This window comes from Bos grunniens, chromosome 7 (genome assembly GCF_055505025.1).
Source record: "Bos grunniens cultivar Pamir isolate PY7600 chromosome 7, Bosgru_T2T1.0, whole genome shotgun sequence".
Taxonomy (NCBI): domain Eukaryota; kingdom Metazoa; phylum Chordata; class Mammalia; order Artiodactyla; family Bovidae; genus Bos; species Bos grunniens.
This window is the reverse complement of record NC_141171.1, coordinates 26810979-26836921: the sequence shown is the minus strand read 5'-3', so window position 1 is coordinate 26836921 and position 25943 is coordinate 26810979. Positions and strand designations below refer to the sequence as shown.

General features: G+C 41.3%; 1 protein-coding gene across 11 annotated transcripts in view; it reads left to right on the top strand.

Moving 5' to 3' along the window:
• Nucleotides 1-25943, top strand: part of MEGF10 (multiple EGF like domains 10) — a 480748-nt gene that overhangs the window by 217209 nt on the left and 237596 nt on the right. For 5 of the 11 annotated variants that reach the window (XM_086410534.1, XM_086410532.1, XM_086410528.1 and 2 more), the window contains exon 6: nt 22851-22954. The gene's annotated coding sequence lies outside the window, so the exon portion shown is untranslated. Of the gene's footprint in view, nt 1-9632; nt 9781-10357; nt 10551-21713; nt 21732-22850; nt 22955-25943 lie in introns of those variants that run through there. The other 6 variants (XM_086410522.1, XM_086410523.1, XM_086410525.1 and 3 more) reach the window with 6 other exon arrangements.

The following is a 25943-nucleotide window of genomic DNA, read 5'->3' as shown; positions in this document are numbered from 1 at the left end:
ATTCAGTCACATTCACCATTGCAATAAGAAGGTTTCTACACTTCTAACAACTTCATAGGCAACGGTGACCCTTCTGGTCCAAGACTCACCCTTTGAATAACATGGGTTTAACCCATACAACAACCCTATTTGATGGGTACTAGTTTTTGTCCTTATTTTATGCATAATAAACTTAGGTTGTGAGGATAAATAACTTTCCCGTGGTCACGGGTTTTGGAGCAGTGGTACTGGGCTTAAAGTGATTCTCATTCCAGAGCCTGCCTCCTTTATCACCCTGCCTGACTATGAGTATGTATGTAACAGGGGTATCTATGCCATTTTGGCAGAATGTAGAGCAAATGCCGTGTGTTTCCCAGAGTTTTAAATTTTTGTGTCTACTTGAAGGAGAGACATTGATATGGTGTTTCATATATTTTAAATTGTTCATTACATCCCTGGCCCTTCCAGCTAGCTGCTAGAGTGACCCATTTATATCTGTGGTTTCTCTTGCACATAAGAGAGAGTCCTAAATTCTAGCTGATGGTAAACCTAATGGTCAGGTCTCCCCTGAGTTATAACATGCTCCATCACTCTTTTAAATCCTGACTTTCTTTGATTTGAACCCATTTCAAGTTTAGAATTCTGGACTCAATAAACTTAGATTGGATCCTCTGCCCTTCTGCACTGACTCTGACTTAGCCTCGTCAGCAGACACAGAGATGCATCTCTCAGGCCCCCTTTGAAGAAAGAACTTGTTGCTCAGCATCAGGAACACTTCCAGGTGTTGACCCCTTTGGGTTTGCTTCAGCTTTGGATCCCAAGCCAGCTCTCCTCTGGTCCTCCAATCCTGGGCATTTCCTCTAATGCTGACACTTTCATGGGCAGTCTTTGCTCACAGCTTCTCTTTGGGCTGGCAGAAGCTTTGTGAGTTCAGCATCATCGTCTGACAGCTTCCATGATCAATTTTACTTTCTTTATTGTTTTTGCACAAATATTACTCCCCAGCCTGTGTGTGTGCTCAGTCTCTTCAGTTGTGTCTGACTCTTTGCGACCCTATAGACTGTAGCCTACCAGGCTCCTCTGTACATGGAATTCTCCAGGTAAGAATACTAGAGCGGGTTCCCATGCTCTCCTCCAGGGGATCTTCCCAACTCAGGGTTGGAACCTGAGGCTCCTGCTTTGCAGGCAGATTCTCTACTGTTGAGCCTCTGGAGAAGCCCACTCCCCAGCACAGTGAGCCTTTTACATTTCTAACTCCATCTTAGTGTCTTTTCCAACCAACACCCCCTACCACTTAACCAAGTGAGAGCTCTAAGTCAACCCAAACCAGTGCCTGAATAGGCTTGGCCTAATACTTGATAGATACCTATGCTTGGGTAGGTGCTTAAATTATATATTGATATAATCACTCAATGGACAGGTGCATATTGAGTAACTGTTGAGTACTCATACCTTCAAAAGCATAATCATCCCTTTTAAATGTCTCAGATAAAGGAGAAATGTGCCAAATTTAGATACTATGCATCTTAGGATCATGGGATGCTGCCTACAAAATTATAGCATTGTGATATAGTGAGGAAAAACAGATGTCACCAAAATAAGATAGGAAGTAACTAGCAGTGTCTATGGTAGAAAAAATACAGACCATGAGTCAGCAACATTGAACTGCAGTTCAAAAAGTAAATCACACAGTGGATACAGAAAAATAAACAGAGTAAAAGATTGAGGGTTTTTTTTGGTTTGGTTTTTGTTTGTGTTTCAGGTTTTGGTGGGTTTTTTGTTTTTTTCTTTGGTTTTGTTTTTTGAACTATTTATTAATACTACACAGAATCCTGTGTCATGGTTCTAATTTCAGATGAGTTGTCAACATGATTTAATTGGATGGGTTCTCAGAAACCCCTCCCTAATTCCCCAATATCCATGTACTCCTATATTGGAGGGTTTGAAGTTTTGAAAGAGGGGGCAGGTAGAGGAGGAAATGGCAATTTTGGAGCATAAGTTGCTTGCCAAAAGAACAGTCTATGTGACTGCTGTTTAGTTGTGTGGCTGTCAGTGGAGAGGTGATGAAATGAAGCTCTGACTGTCCAGAGGATGGACTGAAATCTTTCCATCTCTGGAGAAGGAGAAATGACTGAGAGATGGAAACAGTGTTGGGAAAGAAGTAAAAGGCAAGTCCAGTTTAGATTAAAGCACATTTTGGGTGCAATAGCCTAAGTCTTAGAAAACTTGTAGATTAGAAGCAAACCATAAAATAAAAGTAAATTAGAGTTGGGCACTTTATGCCCACTTTTATTTTTGGGCTCCAAAATCACTGCAGATGGTGACTGTAGCCATAAAATTAAAAGACGCTTACTCCTTGGAAGAAAAGTTATAACCAACCTAGATAGCATATTGAAAAGCAGAAACATTACTTTGCCAACAAAGGTCCGTCTAGTCAAGGCTATGGTTTTTCCAGTGGTCATGTATGGATGTAAGAGTTGGACTGTGAAGAAAACTGAGTGCCAAAGAATTGATGCTTTTGAACTGTGGTGTTGGAGAAGACTCTTGAGAGTCCCTTGGACTGCAAGGAGATCCAACCAGTCCATTCTAAAGGAGATCAGTCCTGGGATTTCTTTGGAAGGAATGATGCTAAAGCTGAAACTCCAGTACTTTGGCCACCTCATGCAAAGAGTTGACTCACTGGAAAAGACTCTGATGCTGGGAGGGATTGGGGGCAGGAGGAGAAGGGGACGACAGAGGATGAGATGGCTGGATGGCATCACTGACTCGATGGACGTGAGTCTGAGTGAACTCCGGGAGTTGGTGATGGACAGGGAGGCCTGGTGTGCTGCGATTCATGGGGTTGCAGAGTCAGACACGACTGAGCAATTGAACTGAACTGAACTGAATGATATATGTGGATAGGCAGAAAGGTTTGAAAAATGCCTTATTATGTTGAAGAAGAAAAGTGAACTACCAAAGAACTTAAGAGATATTCTCTAGAAAATGAGCTCTGCTTAGTACAGAAAGGGTAATTGTTGTCGTTCAGTTTTTCAGTTGTGTCCAACTCTTTGTGACCCTGTGGATTGCAGCACACCAGGCTTCCCTGTCCTTCACCATCTTCCTGAGCTTGCTCAAACTCATGTCCATTGAGTTGGTGATGTCATCCAACTGTTTTGTCCTCTGTCGTTCTCTCCTCCTCCTGCCTTCAGTCTTTCTCAGCATCAGGGTTATGGGTTATATCTGAGTTGAATTTCTTGTTAACAAAGACTGACATTATAAGTTAACTTGGGAGATTTTGTGAAATTCACATACTTGAAGGTAGCTCCAGTATGGTCCTGCATGGAGTTGAGAAAACAAGAAATAACCAATTTTATTTTTTTATTTAGTTTTTATTGCAGCTGGCACCCTGTCAAACTCCATATAGAACTTGCACCCAGAACTTGGTGGAAGATGTGTTAGATGTTTGCTTGACAGACTGGTTTCCCCTACCAGACTACCTGTATCTTGAATGCAGGATCATTTCTTTCTCGTGTATAATCATATTCAAATGCTTGGAACAGAACCTGTAAGGTACTTAGTAGGTGCTCAGCAAATATTTATTTATTTTTTTGTGGTTTTGCCATACATTGACATGAATCCACCATGGATGTACATGTGTTCCCCATCCTGAACCCCCCTCCCACTTCCCTCCCCATCCCATCCCTCTGGGTCATCCCAGTGCACTGGCCCTGAGCACCCTGTCTCATGCATCAAACCTGGACTGGCGATCTGTTTCACATATGATAATATACATGTTTCAGTGCTATTCTGTCAAATCATCCCACCCTCGCCTTCTCCCACAAACTCCAAAAGACTGTTCTATACATCTGTGTCTCTTTTGCTATCTCAAATATAGGAGAAATAGCCAATTTTAAAATCTATCTAGCGCCTGCTTCTCTAATTTATGGGAAAAATTAACATTTTTACTTTTTTTTTTTGACTTTACTTACAGTTTGATGTGCACGCAGCAGGTTTGAATGTATAGTTTTCTGAATCAGGAGCCTAGAAACCCACCAGAGCACACACAGTGAGGTAATTCTGTCACCCATGGAGCAGCTCAAGTGACAATCAATAAATCATAAAATATGCCCAAGAGGGCATTATAAATCATTTAGAGTTGCTATTAATATTTTAGCCATGTTCATTTTTAGCAGTGTGTTAAGGTTTAGTGTTTGCATTCCATTTTTAATTCAGCACTTGATAATTGAAATATGATGCTGTTAAAAGCGATGTAATTTTTTTTTTTTTTTTGCCAATTATTTAAAGATTAAATTGAATAAGGGAACTGATTGTTAGCTTTATTCTCTCTAAAATTCCCTCCTGGTACTTTGGGCACTGGTTCTCTTGGAGTGCGGTAGGGTGTAATCATTGGTCTTCTCTGATAAGGAGGGAGCATTCTGATGTCCTTCCTGATAATTCCCCTTTCCTGGCTCTGGAGCTTTCCCTTCTCAGGAATGTGGCAGTGTGATGGATGGCTGGCAAGGGGACCTGTTCTTACTAGGCTGCCTAGGACTTTCCTAGTTTTAGCACTGAAAGTCTTGGGTTCCAAAAAACATGTAGGTCCAGGTCAAACAGATGGTTGGTTACCCAGGCTGGTCCCCAGATCCAAAGTAATATTATTTGGCGTACTGGCCCAGGAAAAGGGGTGGACTTTAACACACTTGTCAGTAGCACTTGTTCACTTTCTTTCTGTACTGCCATTCCGCTCCTGACTTCCTTGGTTGCTTAATGTTTTCTCTAGTTGTTCAGGGCATCCTCTCAGACTATGCTACTGTGGATATCCACTTCTTTCATACTATTAAAAACATCTCAAGTGATTAATAAAAACCACTCTCTACTGAGAATCTATTTTGTGTCCAGCAGCGTGCTAAGTATTTTCTATTTACAGTATCATCAGTTCAGTTCAGTTCAGTCACTCAGTCGTGTCCAACTCTTTGCGACCCCATGAATCGCAGCACGCCAGGCCTTGCTGTCCATCACCAACTCCCGGAGTTCACTCAGATTCACGTCCATCGAGTCAGTGATGCCATCCAGCCATCTCATCCTCTGTCGTCCCCTTCTCCTCCTGCCCCCAATCCCTCCCAGCATCAGAGTCTTTTCCAATGACTCAACTCTTCGCATGAGGTGGCCAAAGTATTGGAGTTTCAGCCTTAGCATCATTCCTTCCAAAGAAATCCCAGGGCTGATCTCCTTTAGAATGGACTAGTTGGATCTTCTTGCAGTCCAAGGGACTCTCAAGAGTCTTCTCCAACACCACAGTTCAAAAGCATCAATTCTTCGGCGCTCAGCTTTCTTCACAGTCCAACCCTCACATCCACACATGACCACAGGAAAAACCATAGCCTTGACTAGATGGACCTTTATTGGCAAAGTAATGTCTCTGCTTTTGAATATGCTGTCTAGGTTGGTCGTAACTTTCCTTCCAAGGAGTAAGCATCTTTTAATTTCATGGCTGCAGTCACCATCTGCAGTGATTTTGGAGCCCAGAAAAATAAAGTCTGACACTGTTTCCACTGTTTCCCCATCTACTTCCCATGAAGTGATGGGACCAGATGCCATGATCTTCGTTTTCTGAATGTTGAGTTTTAAGCCAACTTTTTCACTCTCCTCTTTCACTTTCATTAAGAGGCTTTTTAGTTCTTCTTCGCTTTCTGCCAATAGGGTGGTGTCATCTGCATATCTGAGGTTATTGATCTTTCTCCCGGCAATCTTGATTCCAGCTTGTGCTTCATCCAGCCCAGCATTTCTCGTGATGTACTCTGCATAGAAATTCAATAAGCAGGGTGACAATATACAATATCATAGGTCTTCAAAAAAATGGTGTGAAAAGAATACTACTACCCTTACTGCTTATAAGCCAACTTAGGTCCAGAAGATTAAGAAATTAGGCAGGGACTGCCCTGGTGGTCCAGTGGCTGAGGCTCTGTTCTTCCAATGCAGTGGGCCCGGGTTCTGTCCCTGGTCAGGGAACTAGATTCCACATACTGCAACTAAGACCTGGTGCAGCCAAATAAATGCATAATTTTTTTTTTTTTTTTTAAGAAATTAGGCAAAGATCTCAGAACTGGTCACTGGAAGCTGTCTTTATTCCAAAGCCCATGGGTGTTTCTAAGTCAGAACTTGATCCCCTTAGGGACTTGCCTGCTAATACTTATGGCTTCAGTGTGTGGATCTCTGTTAAGGCATGCCAATATTGTAATAGCTCATCCTTCATGAATCATGACTTGGTGGCCACCTCTTTCTAGAAAACTCACTTTCTTTTAAGCACAAAGGGGCAGTTCAGGTAGCCTTCAGGTGTCCTGGAACAGGGCTGCATGATGGACGGGTTCTAGTTTTCCCAGAGTTGGTGAGGAGCAGAGATGTATATCAGTTAGGACTCTTGATGTTTTTTAAAGTGACACAAATGTGACTTGAGCTAGATGAAGAAGTAGGTGCTTCCTGGTTTACCCAATTGTATAACTGTAAGGTATAACGGTATCTCTGGCTTCAGGTGTGGCTGATTCAGGTATAAACATCTTCATCAGGACATTGTACCTCTCCATCTCTTAGTTCTGCTTTCCTCTGTGTCAGCACCATTCTGGGCAGCCTTTCACATATAGTGATTCCCACAAGCTTTCAATTTAGAGCTTCTTGGTTTATTAGTTTCAGGAAAATCCCATAATTTAGTCTGTTGGACTGATTTAAGTCATAGGCCTGTCTCTGAACCAACCACTGTGGCCAGGGAGGTGGAACACACTGTTTGCTAAGTCCAGACTTGGATTAGGGGATGGGATGAGGTCATCTGACCTGAGTCACATTCGGTGGGAGGGGTGTGCCTTGTCAAAGGGAAATAGAACTTTACTATCATAAGCCACGGGAGGAATAGCTTCTGAGCAGGGAAAAACTAGAGATGGACACTTAAAATAGCTATTGAAATTGAGTGGGTTTGAAGGTGAAATGAGAAAATATAAAAGCATTTGATAAACTAAAAAGCACCATGTAGTTAAAAAAAAAAGCTCTCCTTTTATTAATTGATGTACTGTTCCACTCAGAGTTGAGAAATGAAAGCCTTTAAAAGCTTGTACTTTGATTTGGTTAGTAGATCATTCAGTAGAAACCATTGCAAGTAAAACCAGCATAGCCTTACTGGGGAAGCACAGCTGTGGAATATATATATATATATATATATATTTTTTTTTTTTTTTTTCTATTGATTTTATGGAGAAGAGTGTCATGGAGGGGGGTCCAGGGAGCAAAGAGGGGCTAGATAGCCTGGATAGCCTTGTATATCAAGAAAGGTCTATGGTCAAAGAAATGTACTTTTCCCTCTTTAAAATGATGATTTATTTTAAAAAGTAAATATTGATTTCCTTTTTTAAATTTTTTTTTAAATTTTATTTTATTTTTAAACTTTACAATATTATATTGGTTTTGCCAAATATCGAAGTGAATCCGCCACAGGTATACATGTGTTCCCCATCCTGAACCCTCCTCCTTCCTCCCTCCCTATACCATCCCTCTGGGTCATCCCATTGCACCAGCCCCAAGCATCCATTTCCTTAATGCAAATAAAGTTTATATGAAGTTTACTGCATGTGTAATGTAGTCTAAAGTGAAAATGTTAGTCACTCAGTCGTGTCTGACTCTTTCTGACCCCATGGACTATAGCCCGCCAGGCTCTTCTGTCCATGGAATTCTCCAGGCAAGAATACTGGCGTGGATAGCCATTACCTTTTCCAAATGTAGTCTAAGTTCATCATATAAGCGTCAACTTGAAATGATTACTACTTAATCTAATTGTATGTTTTCTCCTTTTGCTTCATGAAAAGAACTCCCCGTGCCGCAAACCACCCCTCCCCCCGCCCCCCCACCGACCCCAGTATATTTCTATTGTTCAGAAAGCTGTGTAGCCACTTCCATGACTTAGGAAGTTTCTGCTCAGATGTCAAGCCCATTAAGGCAAGTTCTTTCCAGTTTTATTACCTTCATGGAACGCCTCCGGAAGAAGGCAAGATGTCACTGTATCCTCAGCATTCCCAGGGCCTTTTCTGCTCACTCTACCTATCCTGAATCTCATTTGCCTTTGAGGAAAGAAAAATTCCCTTAGGCCATATGGTTTAGCCATCATGAGAGAAAGTATCTGTACAATGTATCCTTCTCCCTCTCAAATCCCATTTATTCATTCTTCACATTAAATGCTCATCTCCACTGAGAGTGTGCTTTAGTTAAGTCTAGAAACACCTAGAAATGGAAAAACCTGATTCCCAAAAAGACACATACAGGAAAGTATATGAATATATACATATCATTATAACTTTTATGGATATTTTATTATAGAAATGTATGTTCATAAAAATGTTTAAAAAAAGAAGTAAGAAAAAGATTAAAAAATCATATTACAGCACTCAGATAATTGTGGAGGCTGTTTTCATTTTTAGAGGGAGGAAGGATGGCCTGGCATTTCATATTTTCTCATTTATAAAAATGAGATCATGTTTAAACACTCATTTATATAATCTTATTCTTCATATAGCAGTTTCTGGTTAATATTCTTTTCTACAACAATCTATTTCTTAAAGGGGTTATGTCTTATTTTTCCCCCTAAACGTCTACTTTAACATATTCTTGAGCACAGTAGGAATTGCTAAATACCAGTGTATAGTGATTTCTCTCTTTGCATTAACATACTGCTACCCCTGCCAAGAGAGATGTTTGTATTTTAATACTGCTTTTCTGTAGACAGTGCCTTAGTGCAAGGAAATAAATCTAACAACTGGTCCCCTGGGGGACATTTTAAAACAGAGTTCACCCATTATTTTTTATCATGACATATAATCTGTCCATTCATTTGCCCATAAGAATGACCCAACTCTAAAGAGAAACTTACCCCTTCTTTCCCGATGAGTGTTTATAGAGGGAAGGGAGGAATCAGATTCAATATTTATTTTAAATGGCATTGATTAAAGATCTTGCTGTATATGCTTGGCATATTGTATCAGTGTCAGCTGTACCCTTGAACACAATGCATGTCTGGTATACCAGTTAGCCACAATCACATTTTAAAATGCATGATTCTCTGTTCAGTTGTTTGTGGCATGCAATCGTGTTAGATTTTGGAAATGGAAGAAGACACCCAACTATTAGAGTATTTCTGTCACTTGCATTTGTTAGAATATTCTCTGATTGAACAAACATGTATTTCTCCTGTGCCAATATCTTTGTAGTATGAAAAATTTCATTTCACCAATGGGGCAGAATGTTTCCCCTTTAGAATTGCGGAAATATAATGTTTAAGTTGGGTAAAATAATGCCAGGGAGGAAATTTGGAGGAAAGTAAGTTGCAGATAACATTAGAAGTGCCTGATACAGTCAGTTTGAAAGTGGGCCAGAAGACTTCCTTCTAAGAACCAGGGAATGAGTCTGGGTCTTTGATCAGAGCAGGGCAGTAGAATAGGAACCAGAGTTGGCTTTGGGGTAGTACTTATATCCAAATACTCCTTTCCATGAGAGGAGGTTTACTTCTGGTATCTCATGGGTTGAAGAGGCCATAACAAGACAGGATGAGGTTCAGGCAAGGTGTCAGGAAGCAAATGTTAGTTGAGCAGCAGGTCAATTACCACCACATACAAAGAGCTGCAGGTGTGCTAATTGCTAAAGTCTAGGGATGTTGCTGCAACAAGCTGGTGGAAACCTGTGGCAGCAGCAGTTAAATATGGCTTCCCTGGAGGGTCCATGCTCAGAGCTAAAGGTCGATTCCAACGTTACCCCTGGCACATCCAACTACTCGTAGAAGAAATAAAGGTAAATAATGCCAAGGGCATGGGAGCATGGGCAACCAGGTACATTGCAAGAGCTGTCGTTTTAGCCTGAGCGTCTTGATTGGTGGGGAATGGTAATAGATGAGACTGAAAAAGCAGCGAGAGAAGAGAATTCTTCTAGAGAAGAATTTGGATATTTTCTGTGGGTGATGGGAAAACTTGATGGGTTAAAAGCGGAAAAGTGACAAAATCAATCTTGCCACAGAGATAGATTATTCAGGCAGAAATGCAGGGGGTTGGAAAGTCAAAGAAGATTCATATGGAAGGCAAGGGGACCCATTAGAAGGCTAGGGCAATAAGGACAAAGATATTTGTGGCAGCACTATTTACAGGGGTAAAAACACTTGAAACAATCTTAGTAACAACCGATAGGAATGAAGCTGTGCAGTCATGAAAAAGAATAAAGTAGTTGGTTTCCCTGAGATCAAATCTCTTAATCGAAGCCACCGAGGCTTCAGAATTAGCGTGTAGCATCTTGACCCATTCTTTTAGTGGCTACAGCCTCTACATTCTGGGTTTCCCCAATGGCTCAGTGGGTAAGAAATCTACCTGTAACACAGGAGATGCGGGTTTGATCCCTGGGCTGGGACGATCCCCTGGAGGAGGAAATGGCAACTCATTCCTGTGTTCTTGCCTGGAGAATTCTATGGACAGAGGAGCCTGGCGAGCTACAGTCCATGGCGTCGCACAGAGTTGGACATGACTGAGCATGCACGCATCTCTATTCTAGCCCCCATCCACTTTCTGGCCCAGGTAGGAGATGACTTGGGAGAATGGAGCATTAGAGGAGCAAATTGGGACTGTGAGCATTTTTGTAAATCTCCCCTTACCTGAGAATTCTCTGCCATAATACAGAATTCTGCCTTCTTTCTTCCTTACCATGCATCCCAGTGTTATGGTGCTAAGAATAGACAGTAATCTTTTATGTGGCATGATGTTATGATGCCAATATTTGGTGAATAATACATATTTTATTTAAAAACAGTTGTTATGACAGCTGCAGTGAACACTGGGATTTTCATGTTGTTAAGGAAAAAAGAGTGCTCTTCCTCCAACCCCCAAGCCTACTCCTCCTTCAAACCAAGGTTAGTTCTTCCGTGGCTTTTAAAATGTTAACTTCTGGATATAAATGTGTAAATGTAAAACCAAGCAGAGCTCTCACTCCCAGTGGGTTATTCATGAGCTTGCCTTTTGTCCAAGATACTTCAGTTCTCTCCTGTTGCTTAAAGGCTTTGAAGGAAAAAAATCCTAGAGCTCTGTGGTATAGATTTTTCAGTCTCCCTGAAGCATCCAGAATTGTTTTTTATTTCTCTTCCCTTCTGAATCCACGAAGACAAACCCTTTTTTTTCTTAATACAGTTTTATTCACACATCATTAAGCTGATTTACCATATTATACACCACTGTAGGCTTAGCAATCGTGCTTTTCTCTCATTGTGGGAATGAAACAATTATTCAGAATCTCATATTAAAAAAAAAAGAGATTTTGCCGGATCCTGAAAGTACACATCACTGGGAATTTTGCTAAAACCTCTGATGTTATTAAAGTTCACAATGAGGGGAGGCATGGAGGGATGGAGATTAAGCAAATTATAAATGCAACAAATAAAATGTTAAACTGTAAAGTAGGAGTGTGTGGTCCTTGGGGCTCAATTGGCTGACATAAAACATTTCTAAGGAGGAGTTTTTACCTGGGGTGTCATCATTTCTTACTTTGGAAAGTGCATTTTGTTGGATGGTTTGCTCTGTGTTTTGGAACTCCCTGATCCCAAGTTTGCTCTCTCAAAACACATGCTACAATTGTTGTTTCCCTCAGTAAATGCTAGAGTTTTAAACATTCTGTAGTCTTCTCTAACACAACGAAGAAAGAAGAATCAAAAGTGATTATCCACTAATGTTTGGCGCTCAAAGGCAGGATCACACACAATAACGAGTTGACAATACACAGCATGGTTTGGAGATGAGTAAACAAGGCACCATTACTCCCTACTATGAACAAACACCTGGAAGTGAGACAGTGGCAGAAAAATAAATGACCAGCTGCCAGGTTAAAAGCTCATCATTCAAGGAGTGTCCTTCATCTACTTGAAAGCATCTGGAAAGTAACGGGCACCAGCATTAACTGCACACTCATTTGTAAGGCTTGGCGGCATCTCTCCACTTGACAGCACTCTAATCATTCATCTGGTGGCCTGGGAGTGTGCAGACTATGCGTGTGAAGAGACCAAGTGAAAACTGAACACCAGCAGGATTTTACCACATGGATGCCTGCCAGTGGAAGCAGAGGCAGACTGGAGGAGGAACTAGATTTTTCAGACAATCTTTACTTGCCCCCTTTCCCTCTCTTTCAGATCAATCTATTCCAACCGTCTTTCAGCGGTTGTTTTTTTTTTTCTGTCTTATGGTGGGTTTTTTTTTTTTTTTTAAGTTTTAATTTTTTTATTTCATTTTTTAAAACATAGTTATTTATTTGGCTGCAGCAGGTCTTGGTTATGGCAAGTAGGACCCTTGATCTTCCTTTTGGCCTGTGGCATCTTTAGTTGTGGCACACGGACCCTTAGTTGCAGCATGGGGGATCTAGTTCCCTGACCAGGGATTAAATCCAGGCGCCCTGCATTGGGAACATGGAGTCTTAGCATTCTCCGGGACCACCAGAGAAGTCCCAAGTCTTAATTTTTTAAAGAGAAGTTTAGGTTGACAGCAAAACTGAGAGAGGAAGGTCGAGATTTCCTTATCCCTGCACACATAACCTCCCCCGTTATCAACATCCCCGGCCAAGATGTACATGTGTTGGATTGATGAACCTACGTTGATGCATCATGAACATCCAACGTCCATAGTTCACATTAGGGTTCGCTCTTGGTGTTGTACATTCTGCTGCTGCTGCTAAGTCACTTCAGTCGTGTCCAACTCTGTGCGACCTCATAACGGCAGACCACCAGGCTCCCCCATCCCTGGGATTCTCCAGGCAAGAACACTGGAGTGGGTTGCCACCTCCTTCTCCAATGCATGAAAGTGAAAAGTGAAAGTGAAGTCACTCAGTCGTGTCTGATTCTTTGCAACTCCACGGATTGCAGCCCACCAGGCTCCTCCGCCCATGGGATTTACCAGGCAAGAGTACTGGAGGGGGGTGCCATCGCCTTCTCCGGTTGTACATTCTATGGATTTAGAAAATGTACAGTGACGTATATCCATTGTTATAGTATCATAGAGAGTTGTTTCACTGCCCTGAAAATCCTCTGTGCTCTGTCTGTTCGTCTCTCCTTCTCCAATTCCTAGCAACCACCAATTTTTTACTGTCTTAATAGTTTTGCCTTTTCCAGAATGCCATGCAGTTGGAATCTGTAAAGGCTTTTCAAACTGACTTCTCTGAGTTAGTAATATGCATTTAAGTTCCTTCCATGTCTTTTCATGGTTTGATAGCTCAGTTGTTTTTTTTAATGCTGACCGTGCATTATCTGCTTGTATCACAGTTTATTTATTCTTCACCTACTGAAGGACATCATGGTTACTTCCAAGTTTTGGCAACTATGAATAAAGCTGCTGTCAACATTCTTGTGCAGGTTTTTACGTGGACATAAATTTTCAGCTCCTTTTTGTAAATAACAAAGAGCATGGCTGCTGTATGATATGGTAATAATACATTAATTTTCTAAGAAATCACCAAACTGTCTTCCATTTTGTATTCTTACTGGCAATAAGTGAGGCTGTTGTTCTACAGTCTCACCAGCGTTTCCTGGTGTTAGTGTTCTGGAGTTTGGCTGTTCTAATAGTTGTGTAGTGGTATCTCATTATTGTAATTTGTTTAAATTTGCTATTTAATTTTCATTTAATTTAAATGACACAAAATATGAAGCATTTTTTCATATGCTTATTTGTCATTAGTATATCTTCTTTGGTGAGGTATCTATAACGGTCTTTGTCCCATTTTAAAATCAGGTTTCTTGTTTTTTTTTGTTACTGAATTTCTTTCAAACTTGGTTTTTTGGAGAAGGAACCAAGCAGGAGGACTTTTCTAATATTCAACATGAAAATGAAAACGCAACATCAGTGTTTCTATGAATTAACCACAATTTACCTAAAAAGACTTCATTCGATGTTGCAATACATGTGATACGAGATATTCTCCAGATGTTACATAGAGTAAAAATTACAGGTTTACAGTGAAATCAGATGTGTATTTCCAAAATGTCCCCTACAATGGGATTCTAAGCACAAATTGGCAGTATATTGTAAGTATATATCATGAAAAGTGCCCTAAAGTTTGGAAATATTCTTTCCATAGGAGGGAAGCATGCTAAGGAGCTCACATATGCTCCATTGACTCATCAAACAGTGATGTTAAGAATGGGTCCCCTGGTGTTCCCCTATCTAGGTGTTAATGTCCATGGTAGAAGGCGGGACCCTGTTGGCCCCTGGCACAGCACTTTGGACCAAGTATTGTTCAGCAGTTCGAGAAAATAATCCACTCCAGGGTTCACTTGTACTTCAAATTTGTTTGAAACTTGGGTTTTGTAGCTTCTTCAAACTCATGAACCCATATTCAATATATTTTATTTAGTAAATGACAAAGGGAATTGCTGGATGACATAGGTGGCTTTATATGGAAAGGTGCTAACAGAAAACTCACTGACTAGGAGAAATCTCTCTCACACACACATGAAAGGAACCTGGAGATAAGGCAATCTGGGACTAGTGTGGTAGTAATGGGAAAGGAAACTGCCCTTGTTTGGCTGTATTGTGTTTGTTGCTTCCATTCTCAAGGCCACCTCACAGTCCAAGAGGGCTGCTTTGGTCTTGCCATTATATCCCCATTCCAGGCAGGTGGATGGAGGAAGGTAAGAGAAGAAAAAAACCTCCTCCCATACAAGAAGATTTCCTACACTTAGCACACAACACTCTTCATTCAGCATACTAGCAATGTGTCCTAAACTGACTGAAAGGAAAGCTAAAAAGTAATCTTTTACCTGGGTAGAAATGTATCCTGCTTAAAAAAAAAATTCAGAATTCTTTAACAAGGAATTAGTAGAGAGTAGATTTAGGGGGGTACCTAGCAGTGTCTGCCACACCTCGATAACCCTCACGTCCCCCTGTTTTACGGGCTTTTGCTTAAAGTTCTCGTTATCTTTTTATTTCTGAGTTTACTGGATCAAAAGTCCCCACCATCAGATGACCAGGCCCTGGCCCTTCCCCATTCTGGTCTCACATTTACCTCCCCTCGCTGTCTGGAATCCCTGTGCCTGGGCTCTTGTTCTCTGTGTTCTTCTCAACTCTTTGCTGCTGGTATGACTAGTCATGTGTAGGTAGAATGATAGTCCATACACCCTGATATATTAGAAATGAAATGTTATGTTATCCCAACTCTGTGTACCCATTCTCTTAGGGAATTCAACTTCCGGTTTTCTTTGAGGATTCTGCCCCAGGGACCTTACCTAGAGCCAGCAACTTATGTGTATTGTAGCAGAAAAAAATACATATTTTTCTGTCTTACTTGTCTCAGTGCCCCTGCATCCAGTGGGCCATGCTGTGGGTGACATCTGTCTCATTGATCTCTGCTTCATTCACGGACATAGTCCCTGCTGGTTTTCATCACCTCATTGCAATTCTAAGACTTCAGAAGCTGCCTGTAAGGGGAACAGGGTGATGTATTGTTTCAAAGCACAGTTTGTTTTGTTGTGTTACTTGGTTTTCCAGGTAAAAGGTCCCTATACTTTTTAGTCTACTGATTTTTAATTGTATATTTTAATTAAAAATTTTAAATTGAAGTGTAGTTTACTTACAATGTTGTATTAATTGGTCTCTACTGATTTTAAGAGGAATCAGTTTAACCACATAGCTCTTTTCCTTCTGGTATGTATGGAGACCAGCTGGGGACTAGGTCAGGAAGAAATGAAATACCATGAGAGAAGAGTGTAGACTCGGGGCCAGAGGACAGGATCTGGAATGTCGCCTTCTCTTTGGAGGACAGAAGACTGACTGTTCAAGCACAGGTTGTACAGCTGCCTTGAAGGTGGCACTGACCACCCTGCTGGCTAGCTGCCAGGCACGGATCCGAGCTTCAGCTCTAGAAGAGCCAGGGATCCTGCTAGATCTGTCGTTAGACACCTCAGTCACCTATCTGCTCGCCACTGTGATTTCTTTAAGGGCATAGAAAGAGGTGGGGTTTTAATTGTGCTTCTGGGAATTTCACAAAACCTTGAGTATGCCCAAGTGGATATTATCTGAATATTATCTGTTAGTGTGATAGTCCAAAAGAATTGAGAATCATGGAACTGGCAAATTATGGCAATCTTTACTTGGATTTCATCTAGACTATTGACTAGCTTACCCATGATATTCTTGAGGATGGGGGTGTGGAATGTAGTATGATTGAATCTGATTAAATCAGTATAGTCAGTGGGTAGGTGTCTCATGGGTGTCACTGGGCTCTGTCCTTGCCTGATGAAGATACAGAAGGTGTGCCAGTTTTCAGGTAACATTAAGTTGGAGTGATAGCCAGTATGCTAGAAAATAGGTTACAGAGAATCAGGACCGCAAAGCATCCAAGCAACCTGAAATGATGAACTGAACCTACCAACATGAAGGTGAGTGAAGAATAAATGTGATATCCTCTCTGGAGTCCTCGTGACCAACGTCACATGTGCATTTTCAAGGAGACCTACTTAGGTCCACCATATTTGAGCAGGCTTTTTTTCCCCTTGAACTACAGTTTTACAATAAATAAATAAATTTCAAGTGTACAACACACTGATTCACAATTTTTAAAGATGATACTCCATCTATAGTTATTATAATATTGGCCATATGCCCTGTGGTATACCATATATCCTCATAGACCAGGAATTTAACTATCATTCATTCTTCCATTCAAATATTTTTCCAAGTCCTTCTTTGTACCTCTTCTTTGATTGGTTCTGGGGGGGTTTCATGATGAACAAGATAGACACAACTCATTGCCTTATGGAAACTATTGAATAAGAAACGAAGTAAGAACTGTATCCTAGAGAATACAAAACTTTAACATTCAGGAAACTTTACCATGAGAAAGTGACATTAAAGCTGAAACATGCAGGATGAGCAGGAGTTAGCTTACCAAGCAGTGGGGAGAGGAGAGAAGGGTCCGGGGGGAGGGCACAGCAGGTCCAAAGGCCTGCAGGTGAAATGATGTAAAACACTGATGCGATGGGATGAGGTTTATTTACACTGTGACACAGAGGGTGGAGGAAATAATAGGAGATGAAATTGGAGAGGGAGAATTGGAATTGGTCTAGAAGGGTTTTGCAAGTCACTTAAAGAGCTTGGATATTATTTTTGTGGGATGACAATTTACAAAAAATTCTTAAGCAAGGAAGTGACTTAATCAGAGTTTCCTATTGGAAGCTTCCCATGTTGAGGAGTGCATAGGTAGAAGGGAGCACCCAGTGACCTGTTAGGAGGTTGTTGCAGTCACGGAGGTGAGAGATGGTAGCCGGCACGAGTGGCGGTGCGGATGAAAAGAAAGGGTGGAGCTGACAATTAAACAGAAGAGAAATCAAGGATCTGGTGATGGTTTGCATGTGGAGACAGGAGAGAGTCCGAGCGGCTGTCAGGCTTCTGTCTTGGGACAAGTGAATTGACAGTGAAGCCATGTTCTGATGTTGGGGAACAGCAAGAGAGGAATGAATTTAGGAGAAAAGCTGATGTAATCAGTCTGGGACAGGCTGAGTTTGAAGTAATCAGGTGTTGTTCAAGTGCTGATGCCCAGCAGGCAGCTGGGAAAAATCTGGAGCCTGAGAGAGATTTGGACTAAAGATACTAACTCAGGAATAATCTCAAGGAGTCAACAAAAATAGTAAAATATCCCTAACCATCAAAAGTAGGACCTAGAATATGGGAATGGTAGTCCTGGCTCTGGAGTACAGATGGCATCGGGGCTGAGAGCTCTTGTTCTGCTCTGCACAGGCCGTGGGGCCTGAGGGTAGTGACTTATGTCTTTGGAGTTTCAGTTTCTTCACTATAAACGGGATGATAAAAGCAGTGGCTACAGAGAAAGACAAATACCATATGATATCGCTTATGTGTGGAATTTTAAAGACATGATACAAATGATCTTACAAAACAGGAACAGACTCACAGACATAGAAAACAAACTTATGGTTACCGAAAGGGAAAAGGGGAGGGGTAAATTAGAAGTTTGGGATTAAAATATGCAAACTACTATATAAAGTGAAAGTCACTTAATCGTGTCTGACTCTTTGTGACCCCATGGACTACACAGTCCACGGAATTCTCCAGGCCGGAATACTGGAGTGGGTACCCTTTCCTTTCTCCAGGGGATCTTCCCAGCCCAGGGATTGGGTCTCCCACATTGCGGGTGGATTCTTTACCAGGTGAGCCACCAGGGAAGCCCAAAAATACTTGAGTGGGTAGCCTATCCCTTCTCCAGGGGATCTTCCTGACCTAGAAATTGAAGCGGGGTCTCCTGCATTGCTTACGGATTCTTTACCAGCTGAGCTACCAGGGAATCCCAATATAAAGTTAATAAACAACAAAAACTGTATAGCACAGTCCTGTGTAGCGCAGGGAACTATACTCGACATCTTGTAATAACCTATAATGGAAAAGAATCTTAACAAGAACATATTTGTTGTGTTCCTGTGTACTGTAGGTCTATTATAGTTCAATACAATTTTTAGAAAATAAAAGTAAGAAAAACAATCCCAGTTACTACACAGTATTTTTTATAAGAATGGAATAAAATGATGAATATAAAATGCATAAGAGTGCCTGGCATTTGGCTATTGCTCAAGAAATACTAAGTATTTTCACTATCATTGTCGCTGCTCTTGTGGTTTGCTTATTGTTTGGGAGAACTCACTTGAAGAGGGAAAGGCAGACTGTGCCTCGTTTGGATGAGATGCTGAAATGTGCGAGTTTATCAGAATGGTTAAAGAGCCTGAGGCTCATCAGGCCTGATTTACAGGAGTTCTGAGATTGCACTTTTCAAATACACAGAAGGCTTCTAGAAGAAAAAGGAGATAGAATTGCCCAGTGGGACTCTGGAGGATAGAAACAGGATGAACTGATGGGAGTTTCAAGGAGACTGACCTCAGCTCAATATATCCAAAGTTTTCTAAAGATAGATTAAGTAGTTTTTTTTTTTTTTTTTTAATTTTGGAAGGAGGACCACCTTCCTCCTCTCTAAATTAGAGCTCCCATAATTGCAGCTGGAAGAGTTAGACCTGTTATTAGCGATGGGCTCGGAGGTGGTCTTGCTAACTGTGGAGTGAGTGCCTAGTTGGAACTGGGTGCTTGTTTAGGGCCTGGGATCCTCAACAAGTTCATGCAAATGCATTACAATATTCATTCTCTAAACATAGAAGAGACTGTTTTCTCTACAGAGCAGGACAAGGGCTGAGATGGTCCAGGTAGAAACACCCCCCTCACGTGGGCCTGCATTCTGCCACCACCCAGTCTCCATGTCCCCAGAGCACGGTGTCCCGGGTAGAGGTCACACCAGCACCTGAGTGCTGCAGGGAGGTTTCGTTTTCCCAGGGTCCCCTCTCACCTTTGGAACTCATCATCATCCCTCCCCAGCTGAGCGGCCTCCTCCCTCTCCGTCCTCCATCGAGGGCACAGCTCCAGGGAAGGCAGAGGGAAGGCCCAGCAATATGTAATAAATAAAAAGAGGTCAGGTCTTTAAATCTCACCACCCTGGGCTTATTTTCGGATCGTAAAATGGAAGCAAAATAGAGTGAAACCTCCATGATTGATGGACTCCCTTCTCTTCAGAGGTTTTCTGGTTGCATCTTTGTGCTACGCTTGACATTTATGATATAAGGTATTAATATCTGGAAAGAAGAGCTGCTGGTGCTAATTATTCAGACCTGCTCTCACAGTGCACTGGTGAGCAACTCATATGTCAGATCCCATCTATGCATTAAGTCTTTAACCTCAAGTAGGTGGGAATTACGAGGCACTGTGGGCTTTCACTGTATACATTTCACAGAAAGTCTGTAGGATATTTCAGTAAATCAGCTGTGATAGAGTCGCCAAAAAGCAAGCCAATAACCCTCTGATATATGGAATCCTCAGCAAAGTCTTTGACTTAAGAAATGTGCGACGAACACTAAAATGATACAAGGGAGAAAAAATGGAAATGATGGGACTAATTTATTTTGATTCAGAAAGGAAAACGTCTGCCTCCTCTTCTAATTCTTCAGGTTGTCAGATGTGCCTTGTTTCTAGTAGCTATTTGTAAAATTAATCATTTTAACACTATCAAACAGACTGGGTTTTTACACTTGATAAATTTTTGATGTTGAACCTTTGAAAAATGCAGTGATGTGATTTTTTTTCCCCCTCTCTCTCAAGAGTTTCTCCCCAAAAGCCAGTGTTAATTTGCAGATGCCAACACATGACTAATGGGTTTTTATTTCAAAAGATTAATACACATTAAACCTACATAGGATTAAGGACTCCGGACTGTACAGACTTTTGTCATGAGAGAATCCAGGCTTGATGATTCTGACAGGTTGGTAGCCCTCTCCTCATGAGGGGCCGTTGGTTAGTTGGTCAGTCAGCCTGGTTAACCCTGTTATTGCTTATCCAGCAGTCAGTTGTGTCTTCTTCCTTGTTAAAGAGCCCTGGTTTTGCAGAAGGAGCAATGTGCTCAGCCCCAGGTGATGAGATATAAGTGGCCTCAGCCAGTTACGGTGAAGCTCATCTTTGCCTACGAGTGGTTTAGGGAGAAAATGTGTTGTGATTCTGGCCAATGAAATAGAAGTAGGGGTTGCATGGGTTGGGAAGAGAAAGGACAGTGCTTTCTGAAAAAGAAATGAAAGGAGACCATCACGTGAGAGGTAGTCCTCTGTGTCTCTGCTAACTTCCTTTCTGATTTGGGATATGGTGGTGAGAAAACTGCTGCCCAGAGCTCAGCAGCCATGTTGGGATCACTTGGGAAGACCTCAGACAGTGATTTGGGTGGTTGAACAGAAAGATGGAAAGAGTCTGGGTTCTCTCTGACCTCATCAAGCCAGCAAACCACCCTGTCTACCCCTGAATCTCTTTGAATACAAATAAATGTCATGACTTAAGTCACTGTTAGTCAAGTTTTCTGTATATTGCTGTTGGAAGTGTTCCATACAATTACAGTCAGTTAAGTTTGCAGGCCTGGGAATTTTTCTGTACTATTTTTTTGGTTCATGAGAGTCACACTTGGATGTAGTAAAACTAAATGTCAAACAGTATGTAAAGCCATTAAATAACAAATGAGCATTTATTATCCCAGATCCCAGTATCCTCCACAGAGGAAATCACTTTTAATTGCTTCTGTTTTTAGTCCTTGATAATTACAACTATAATTTGCCTATTCTTCTATTCCAAGCATATTATTTAAACAGTTTCTATTGGCTCCCCACTCTGAAAGATGAGGAATTTACCATCAACTTCTACTCCCTCCTCATATTTATTGCATTTCCTTTATCAGTTATATTTGTAGCTTTGTATCAATAAACATCACCTTTCATATGTTTATTATATGAAGTGCAGCATCAAGTGGCATGGTTTAAACCCTAGAAAAAGGAATGGAATCCTATGTCACTAAATTATCCAAGGAAGCATGTTTTAGACATTGGTTCTCTTTCTTCACACTCAGATTCTTCAAAATCATGCCACACTTTTGTTCATATTCAAACACTGGTTTTTTCTAACACTTTTTTTCTCACTCTGTGTTGCTGATTGCCTTACTTTTTTCTTGTGGAGAGCAGAAACAAAAATGTTTGCATTATATGACAGATACCAACTTCTTCATCATGCTATTGGTTGAAATGGAAAGTACTTTCTTAGCAGGTATTATTCTCATCAATGTCTGACTTGCTGTTCTAATTTGGCCAGTAACATATTCCTGCAGAACTATGAAAAGGCATGCTTCCACAGTCTTCTAGTGTTTTGCAGGTGAGAAGTTTGATGCATTTTTATTTCAATTTTCCTGTAAAAACTGATTCTTGTTTAGGTCTCTTTTCTTTGGTGTTCCATTCCAGAGGGATGGATTTAGAAAGAAGCATCTACATATTTACTCTGGTTGATACTCAGTCTTAAGTCCTATGTTTGTTGTGTTGTTGTTTTGTGTTTTTGTTGTCATTGTTCTGAGATTTTTTTCTGCTATTTCTTGGGAATTAAGATCTAATTCATATGCTCTAAAATGTAATGTTTTGCTCAAGGAGCAAATGCCATTAATACTTTTTTTATGTGTTCACAAAGTTGTGCAACCATAACCACCGTCTAGTTTCAGAATATTTACATCATCCCCAAAAGAAACCTCAAAATCATTATCAGTCATTCTCCACTCCTCTCTCCGCTTGGTCCCTGGCAACCACTAATCCACTTTCTGTCTCTATGGCTTTGTCTATTCTAGGCATTTCGTATCAGTGGAATCATATGGCTTTTTGTGCCTCGTTTCTTTCTCTTAGCATAATGCTTTTAAGATTCATCCATGTTGTAGCATATATTAATATTTCTTTTTATGGCTGGATAATATTTCATTATATTTATAAACCACATTTTGTTTGTCTATTCATCAACTAGTGTTTCTTTAATCATTTCCTCCTGTGCATTTTTTCAGTTCTCTCTTTCTGGCAGTTTGGCTAGCAGAGTACATGTAGGAGTTCTTATAATGATCCTCTATGACTTCAACTTTTGATTTCTCTCTTTTCTGATCAACATTTTAGTAGATTTCCTTGATTTTATTTTTCAGCCCTTCTATTACATGTAAAAAGTTTCAGCAACCATATTTTAAATTTCTAGTAACCCTTTCTTGTTTTCTGATGGTTCCTTTTTCATAAGAAGCATCTTTTATTTTTGTTTCTGTTCACATTATTGAGTACCTATCTAGGTGTCCCCAGCTGATGTAAGCCACCCCACATAGTCCTGTCCAGGGTGATGAGGGACGTTTCCCTAGGTCGTTGTGAATTCACTGTGTTGTGAATTGAATAAAAGAAGGGATCTCAGTATGTTTGGTGCTCAGAGTGTACTCAGTGTACACAGGACTTTCTCTCTCTTTTGCTTCCACGCCAGTCAGGCCCGCTTCCTGCCTTTGCTGAGATGGAGCCAGCCTTCCCAGTGCCACCCCTCCGTGCTGTCACATCAGGAGACAGACTCTCAGGACCGCTACAGACCAGGTCAGATGTCACAACTTTAGGCATCTTTCCTTTTGTGGTTTGTGCTTTTTTTGTTTAAGTCCAGGTTTATTGGGGCACAATTCATATACAGTAAAATACACTCTCTAGGGATGTTCAGTTTGATGAGTTTTGATACATACATACACTTATGTTACCACCACCATACTCAGGATAGAGAATAGTTTCATTAACCCCAAAAGTTCCCTTGGGATCCTACTCAAATCTCTCATTTTGGCATTGATTTCTTTGAGTATTAGAGATCAATACTACAGATTACTGTTAAGTGATTGCCTGCTGCTGCGTGCGTCCTGTTCTCTTAAAAGGATCCCTACTGACCATCAGAGCCCAGGGGTCTGTCTGTGAACTCTGTGGGCGGGACATGCTGACAAGATGGCTTTCCTTTTGGGTATGAGGGTGTGGAGTAGGAAGGCAGCAGTTCTGCTTCTCAGATTCCACAGCCTCTAATTGCTTTGATGCAAGGGGATGGGAGTGGGGTGGGAGAGGCTACCTGGACCAGATATTTCATAATAGCACTTTAATTAATTATACTGATGACTGCTTCGCATCCTATTTCTGCTGTTGTTTCTCATCATTTATACATTTATGGTCCCTTATGACTCTGCCCTAAAGAATGGCTCCCGCCTCTACTGAAGACTTCTTCCTAATGCATTCTGGGTCTTAGCTTCCTTCACTCTGATTGATCCAACAGTATGGTCCCATCCTCTTTCTTATTGCCAAGAAATGTATCAACATAAGTTTCTCACTGATATTCTTCCCCCTGGTCATGAGGGTGTCATGACTATTCCTGCTGTATTTCTTTACCATAATTGCCCTGTGACTTTCTGAAAGAATAGAAGTAAGAATATGTGCTGGGTATGCCATCTTAAAGCATAAGTCTTCATAAGAATATGTATATTCAAGAGCTCAGCAAGCAGTTATTTGGATGTCTTCTCAGATGAAACATTTCTTCAGGGAAAATAAGAAATGTGATCCTGACCTGGGAACAAGCTTTGTGACTCACGTCACCTTTAGCATGTACTTTGGCTTGCTGCAGGGCTTCCCTGATGGCTCAATTGGTAAAGAATCTGCTGGCAATGCGGGAGATCTCAGTTCAATTCCTGGGTTGGGAAGATCTGCTGGAAAAGGGATAGACTACCCACTCCAGTATTCTTGGGCTTCCCTGGTGGCTCAGCAGGTAAAGAATCTGCCTGCAATGTGGAAGATTTGATCCCTAGGTTGGGAAGATTCCCTGGAGAAGGGAAAGACTACCCACTCCAGGATTCTGGCCTAGAGAATTCCATGGACTGTATAGTCCATGGGGTTGCAATGAATCAAACACAACTGAGCGACTTTCACTTTCACTTTGGCTCTCTGCATTCAGGTTATTTAAGTAAAATTAAATTAATCCCTAAATAAAAGAAAAATGAATAGACTCTCACATATAGTTTCAGGAAGTCCCAAAGATACCTAAGTATTGACATCATATACTAGTTTTAGCCATTTTGTAAATATTACATAACATGCGGAATGTAGATGGAAATTGTTGTTCAGTCACTCAGTCGTGTCTGACCCCCTGCACTGTGGCACACCAAGCTTCCCTGTCCTTCACCATCTTCTGGAGTTTGCTCAAACTCTTCCACTGAGTCACTGATGCCACTACTGGAAGTTACAATTTAACTTTTACTAATGAAGAACCTAAAACAAGGTTACGTGATTTAGATCACCGAGAAATTCAAAAGGGAGCCAAAATGTTGTGTCAAAATCTAGTACAGTGGATATAAAGATACAGAATACGTAGTGCCTCACCTTCATGCCCACTCATTTTTTGAAAGAAATGCTTCATAAAAGGAGAATAAATTTAAAAGCAAAACTAAAACACCAATGTCTCATTCCAACCTATAGATTACTGCTAAGATAGCTTTCATTTTTAATCTTTACTTTCTCTTCCTTAAATTATAGGGGGGAGGTGGAGAAGCCCATTAAAATGTTTCGTCTTTGAGTTGCCAATAAAAAAGCTTCCTGCAAACAAAAATCTCTAGTGGATATAGCTGCAGTATCCTTACCATGAGTTCTTGTAGTTAGAATATTCTGGCAATAAGAGCTTTCTATTCTAGAAGGAGGAGGGAAAGGGAATGAGACCATCCCAAGCTTTCAAACATCTCATGAGAGCTTGGTGCCCAGCAGGTCCTGTGTAGGGGAGGGTGGTGAAGCCCTCTCATTTAACCACCTTTTCTTCTGGGTCTTGGCTGTGATCACGTCCCTTGTCCCTCCCGTGGAGTACCTGAACATGTTAAAAGACCTTGGTGTAGGGGTCTCAAGTATTTGACATGGTGAGAAGACTGACCTTCACCGTGCTAACCCCTGTCGGGGATGCTGTCCCACATGATAAGTGTGTTCTTGATGTGTGATTTTATACAGGTCAGTGATGTTTTGGGTAAAGTGCTAAGCCTAGCTGTGGATTCTAGCCGAGCTGTTATGAATGTCTGTCTGGTTGGAACAGGCAGCTTAACCTTCATATGAGCTGTTTCTTCGCCTATATGGAGGGGATTGTAATACCTGCTCTCTTCACATGAAGTAATAGATATACCAGAGTCTCTGTGCCTGAGTTTGAAAAGCAGAAAGCTCTCTGTGCATGTAAGACAATGCTATTGTGGCTTCCCTTACCCCTGCTCCAGTTCAGCGCCTGACCCTGCCCACAAAAACCAGCTGCTCCTGTTTCTTCTGTGACCTGTGATGGCACCTAGAGCACTCATGCGTCATGCATTCAGCTGCCTCACTGTCTGCCAGCAATCACTGGGTAGGTCACTCACCTGTTACGCCCTTCCCACCTGTGGGGCTGGGCGTCCCCGTGGCAGCCTTGGCTCCGGAATTAGGCTCTGCCACTTGGTCTGCCCATTGTCACACGCCAAGGCTTCACAAGAGTATAGTCACCTCTCCCAGGCAGGGTCACAGGCCCTGGGGCCAGCACTCAGCTGGAAAGGAACAAAGA